The sequence below is a fragment of the Neovison vison genome, chromosome 5 (genome assembly GCF_020171115.1).
Source record: "Neovison vison isolate M4711 chromosome 5, ASM_NN_V1, whole genome shotgun sequence".
Classification (NCBI taxonomy): domain Eukaryota; kingdom Metazoa; phylum Chordata; class Mammalia; order Carnivora; family Mustelidae; genus Neogale; species Neogale vison.
Genome location: NC_058095.1, coordinates 107,445,249 through 107,451,248, shown reverse-complemented (window position 1 = coordinate 107,451,248; position 6,000 = coordinate 107,445,249). Strand labels below are relative to the sequence as shown.

The window sequence follows — 6,000 nt, the reverse complement described above, 5'->3', positions numbered from 1 at the left end:
CCTGGTTACATTCATCACTGTTTTTGAAGGGACAGTTACTGGAGTCGGACTCTCGGTCCCAAAGACGACCCCCTTCCCAAGACTTTTAGTGGAATCTGCAAAAGTAAGCAGCCCTGGCCGGCCCTCGGGAATTATTGCAGCGCCCCCAGTTGCTGGAGGTTTAAAGGAATCTCTGCTCCGTTCAGTTGTAAGCTTCGCGCTGTTGTAGAAATTAAGGTAATGGGTTTTCATGCGATTTGGCTGGGGAACAGACCAGGAAACTAAGCCCCACGTTTTCAACTGAAGTAATTATCTAAATATTTTTGCTTGCCGTAGAGATCCGGGGCTCTAAGTGTTTAGGATGGAAAATATCCAACCCACTTTGCTTGGCTTCCTATTCCTTGGGGGGAGTGTCTTTAAAAGCACCTGCCAGCGTTAAGTTCTTGTGCTTTCCGAAAGAGGCTGACCCGGCGCGTCTCAGAGGGAGCCTTTTACAATTTGGACTGAGAATTGCGTGAGTGGCCCTAGGAAGTCAATTAACTCCACATTTCCCTAGTGTTCCTCTCCGGCTGGCCGCGGCAGATGCTAAGTCGAACCTAGCACAACCAGGCCTCAGGACGGACCGTGCAGCCCCGGGAGGGCGGTGGGCGCCCTGGGAGCGGTAAGGGGGCGCTGGAACGCCCAGCATTAGGGGCTCGGCGGGCGACTCGCGCTCCCGGGAAAGACCCGCAGGGCTAGCAGGCTCCGGCGCGGGGCGGGAACGCGGGGTCCGGGCCGGCCGGGGGCGCCGTCGGCGAGGCTCGCGCAGCCGCACTGGGCGCGCCGATTCGGGGCTCCTCCTCCCGGCTCCGTAGTAAGCATGGCGGCGGCGGCGTTCGTGGTCCCTCGGGTGAAACAGAAAGCGGGAGCTACGCGGAGAGGGAGCGAAGAGCGGGGCTGAGGCGGCGCCGTCACTGCCGGAAAACCACCCCAACAGTCAGAGCGCCGGCGGCCGCAGCGGCCCCGAGAGCTGGCTCTGCCGCTGAGGTAGAGCGAGAACGATCAGGAACCCGAAGAAGAGGCGCCAGGGTAGCCGCCTTCCTCCGCCTCAGAGCGGCGTGACTCGGAGGTGAGAGCGCGGGCGCTCCCATCGGGAAAGGCGGGGGAGACCGAGCTGTCCCATTCCCGTCGCGGAGCAGGCGCCACGGAAACCGTTAGGCTGGGTCTGAGGGGCCGCGGCGCCGAGCGGGGATCGGGCCCGTCGAGGGGCCCGGCCCACCCCGTCCTGTGGGCGCGCTGTGGGCAGCGGGGAGTGGGGCCGGGGACAGGACCCGTCAACTTGTCGGCCACCTGCCGGGTCCGAATCTCGTCCGCAGGCGCTTGTGGGGGGCGCGACTGCGGCCCCGCCACTAGCCGGAGGAGGCGGCGCGGGCGGCCTTTCCTCCGCTCCCCCCCCGCCCCGGCCGGCGGTGAGCAGCGCCACTCGCGGAGGCTCAGGGGGTCGAGTGCGCAGCCCGCCGGAGAAGATCGCCGAGCGGCCGCGGTGCCTTAGGCTTCGGCCGCCAGGCAGTCGCCGGACTTGAACGTTTTTTTCTGAAGAGACTTTCCCCCGTTCATCTTGGGGTTAAAACCTCGAAAACCCGCCCTGGTGTGTTTGATCCTGTTTGGCTGGTGCCAGTACCTGGCCGTTCCTCTACGCGGCTGAGTTAACCACCTGTTCAGTCAGGAGGTTGACTGGAGGCTGCGGTCCTCGCCCTGTTTAACAACCTGGATCTTTGAACTTTTGACACGGCTGTGGAGGGACGCCATGCGTTAGGTAAAGGAAAATGAACAAATAATTTTGTCATACAGTCGGGAGCACAGCGGGGGCTGTTGTAATTGAAGTAGTCGTTGATCGTTCCTTTATCAAACAGCGTTGAAAACCTTGGGATATTGGGGGGGGTATAATGGTTGCTGAGGTGCTAGGGATCGTGAATTCAGAGATTTTCTTTTGTGAAATTTGTGGCCACCTTTGTGTCTGAGCATCTTCTAACTAAGAATAATAAGCTGGTAAGATTTTTTTTTTTCTTTTTGCCTTGTTAATCCTCATATGTGTTCGGTATGGACTTCTAAAACCGAGCAACATAATTGTTTCTTATTGTGGTCTCTTTTTAGTTCTTGTAATCAAAGTTGGAGTGTTTTTCTGTATTATAAGAATGAAATAACTAAAGTTGAACTGTTACTATACTATTTTACCACCATGCTATTACCAGCACCCGAGCTAAACATATGCCACTTAAGAAGTTGGAGCCATATGTTAGGCAGCAACTAACTGAGATTTGTGACTGTGATCTTGTATTTGGATAAATATTTAGTTTTTGTGTATTTGCTAAATCTGTAATTCTTGCCATCGTGTAAGTTTTGTTTGAATCACCTAAAAATATTCCAGAGGAATTATTCCTCTGCCTTTTTGGTATTTTCTTGGTTGAATTGATTTCTCTCGAGTAATGAGATAAAGTGCCTATTAAGACAGATGGTGGGCTTAACAGAAAAGAGTGATAAAAGGATTTTTAACACATCTTTTGTAACGTAGGACCTAAAATTTCCTTTCAGCTTTTTGGACCACTGTTAGTTCTTGCCATCACTAATAATACTAGTTAGTGGGAAGAAAGGATAATTTAAGAGGAAAAAAATCATTAAAATTTTTACAAATAACATTCTATTTAAAAATTTTAGCACTGTCCTTGTAAGTTTTACTGGTTTGTTTGTTTGTTTGTTTGTTTTCATTTTCTCCACAGATCATTTCTCAGTTTTCTTAGGTAGGTTGACAGAAATTCTTTTATCCCAGGCTGGTTGCCATTAGCCACCTGTATGCTTTTAAATTAACTCCCTCTTTTTCCCTTTTGTCTCTCCTTTCAAAACCTCAAAATCATTGAATGTTTAGTGAATATAAACATTCTGGTTAACCCTGGCCTTAGTCAGATGTAATCATAAAGGCAGTTTCCTTCTTCCAAATTAATGATAAGCATTTGAAAAAACTGATGCTAGGATTATCATTTGGTGTCATCTGTGTCATCACTTCCCCTCATCATGTGAGTAATTGAGAGCTGATTCATTTTACCATGCATTTAATAATTAATTTTTTGTTGTAAAATTTCTACAGTATAATATTAGGCATATTTTATTACTATTTAAGAAAACTGTTTCCCTCTTTTCTGACCAGCCAGGCATAGGTCAGGACTGAGACACTGTAAAACCCAGGACAAAAAGAAGGAATATATGATTAATATCCTCCTTGTCTTGTAGCTTTACTTAGGTAGATAGCACTTAATTTATAATATGCAGTATTTTTAGTTTAATCTCATGGGTAATGTATATGATTGTTATAAAACTTTTGTTTTTTATGTTCATGCATGCAAGTCTTGTGTACCTTATATTTAATAGTTTGATGAAGTACTAAAAACTTTTTTTATATTCTGGGTGCATTGTTTTATGAAAATGAGTCTAGGTGTTATCATTAAGAGTGATGTAGGGATAGGCCCATGTTTTCCAATTTTATTAGCCAGGTAATCAATTGATAGGGGATTTTTTTTCTCATCTCTAGCACACTTCAAATAAATTTAGAATATTGAAAAATCTAGAGTTAGAATACAGTGTATGTCTATCCCATTGAATTGTTCAGTGCTTCAGTTATCACATTGCAAAAAAAAAAAAAAAAAAAAAAGGTCCTTATGGATATCAATGTCAAGAGCTGCTTGTTAAAAGGAAATTAATGGCCAATAGTGTTGAAAGGCAATTTTTGTTCTTTTAACTTATATTGTAAGCTTTTATAATTTTAATATTTTGATCTCATTTCAAAGTATTGTTCAGTGATCTTTTAATCTCTTGATCCTTATCTCTCTGTCCTTCCACTATTACAGTTTTGTTTGTCTTTCACATACACTTTCTAAGTTTGCAGTGTAACTTATCTTCTTCGATCAAGTTATTTTGTGGGTGTTATCTTTTCGGTATTTCCAATCACTTATCACCTATTACCAGTCCTCAGGTTATTTTTTCTCCAAGATAGAGAGGTACAATTGGGAGATGACATGGGCTTAGAGGATGATGAGCTATTATTAAAGTGGGGATACTAAAGCAGTATGATATCTTTCCTTCAAGTTGTTTAGAAAATAGTTATGGATACTAGACTAACACACAGAAAATCATTAGCAAAACTATAAGCTGTTATTATTAAATTGTGTGGAAAAGACTGTAATTCGAGAGAAGGTGAGGCCACTGAAGGCTGGAAGATCATAGAAGGCATTTGGAAGAAGTCAGACTTGAAGCTTGGGGAAAACTTAGCAAAGGGAAAGACATTCCAGAAAAGACTGACATCCAGGGCTGAAAGTAGGAGCAGGGAGACCTGTCTGAGAGCATCCAAGGGTAAGTATTAAGAGGAAGAAAGAGAGAAGGTTGCCTACAGATTTTGGCTAAGCCCCAGGGCATGATCAAAAGGAATAGGCAGGGCTGGAGAAGATAATTTGGTTGTATCCTTAAGAACTCATCACTGAAAGAACTATGTGTCTACTTTGACATATTAATACCTTAAGCTTTATGTGTAAGGGATAGCTATATATGTTTTGTATGTGTGTGTTTATTACAGCTTAGGTCAAGAATAGCAAACTTTTTCTGCAGACTGCCAGATAGTATTTTATACTTTGCAGTTTACTTGTAGTCTCTTCTGAGTATTCTTTTTTGTTTATTTTTTAAATGAGTTTTTATAAATAGAAGAATCATTTTTAACTCAAGGGCCAAGCAAAAACAAGCTCTCTGTGGGCGGTATTTGGCCAGTGGACCTAGTTTGCAGACTTTTGGCTAATAATTGGACTAGGTAATTGTCCTTACAGCACATGAAGTGAGATGCCTTATATCATTTGTCTACATGGTTGTTTGGTGCTGTTTGTTATGAATGTCATTTATATTTGTTCCCTCTGTTATAGTAAAAATAAAGAAAATATGCAGAAATAACTATTACTGTGTTATTTTGTGGCCAAACTTCTAGCAACAAACAGCCACTAGGTCTCAGAACTAGGAAGTGAAAGAAGAAAAACCTTTGAGCCAGGCCTTAGAGCAGTGAAAATAGTTACATCATGGCTTGATTTAAAATTTTGTAAGGCTAAGTATATCAACTGCCTTTTCTGATTTTACATAGTTTAAACTGAAACTGGCATTTTACAAACTTTGGCCAGGGTACTGGTGGCTTTTAAGTGATAATAGGGATCTGGTGGTAGGAAACCTTGTCTTTAAAAGTAGTCTAGGATGAGTTAGTGAGGAGATAAACAGTTAAGTTAGATACCTTTCAATAACTCCAAGAGCCACTGTGTTACAGAATAGGCTAATAATTGATATTTACATTGATGAGGTTGAGTCATCAAGAAATGGTTGTGTCATGTGCAGATTAAGGTAAAGAAGACCTAGAAATCACTTTTAAAATATTCCCATTAAGGGATGCCCAGGTGGCTTAGTCAGTTAAGTGTCTGCCTTTGGCTCAGGTCATGGTCCCAGAGTCCCGAGATTGAGTCCCACATTGGGCTCCAACTCAGCGCGGAGTCTGCTTCTCCCTCTGCCTGCTGCTCCCCGTGCTTGTGCTGTCTCTCTCTCTATCTGACAAATAGAATCTTTTAAAAAAATTTTTTTTATTTTTTTCCATTAAGATTATTTAAATATAAGTTATGGTAATTTAAAGGATAAGTATCAGTTATTTTGGAAAATTCATTTACATGGAATAGCTCTGTGAAGTTTCTAAATTTATAGATGTGTATATCTGAAGCAATTATTTCCTTCACATTGTGTTTTATATGCCATTACTAGGTAAATAGTGGTGCCTCGGGGTTATGGTTGCATGAATGAATTGGCTAGTCATCAAGAATAATGACATCATTTTGTGTCATCAGGAGAGCCAGAATATGGCATAGAACATTTTTTGATTTGAAGGCATTAGTAAATATGTTCTATACATGAAGGATAGTATTAGGTGCTAGAAAAAAGCAAAGATGAGTAAGATGGATTGTGGCCTAGATAAAA

The 6,000-nt window shown here is 43.0% G+C and overlaps 1 protein-coding gene across 3 annotated transcripts in view; it reads left to right on the top strand.

Annotated features, from left to right (window-relative positions):
* The first annotated feature begins 442 nt into the window (after nucleotides 1-442).
* FNDC3A (fibronectin type III domain containing 3A) overlaps nucleotides 443-6,000 on the top strand; it is a 184,203-nt gene continuing 178,645 nt past the window's right edge. Inside the window, exon 1 of one of the 3 annotated variants that reach the window (XM_044249716.1) lies at nucleotides 443-493. The gene's annotated coding sequence lies outside the window, so the exon portion shown is untranslated. Of the gene's footprint in view, nucleotides 494-823; nucleotides 1,088-1,503; nucleotides 1,775-6,000 lie in introns of those variants that run through there. The other 2 variants (XM_044249714.1, XM_044249715.1) reach the window with 2 other exon arrangements.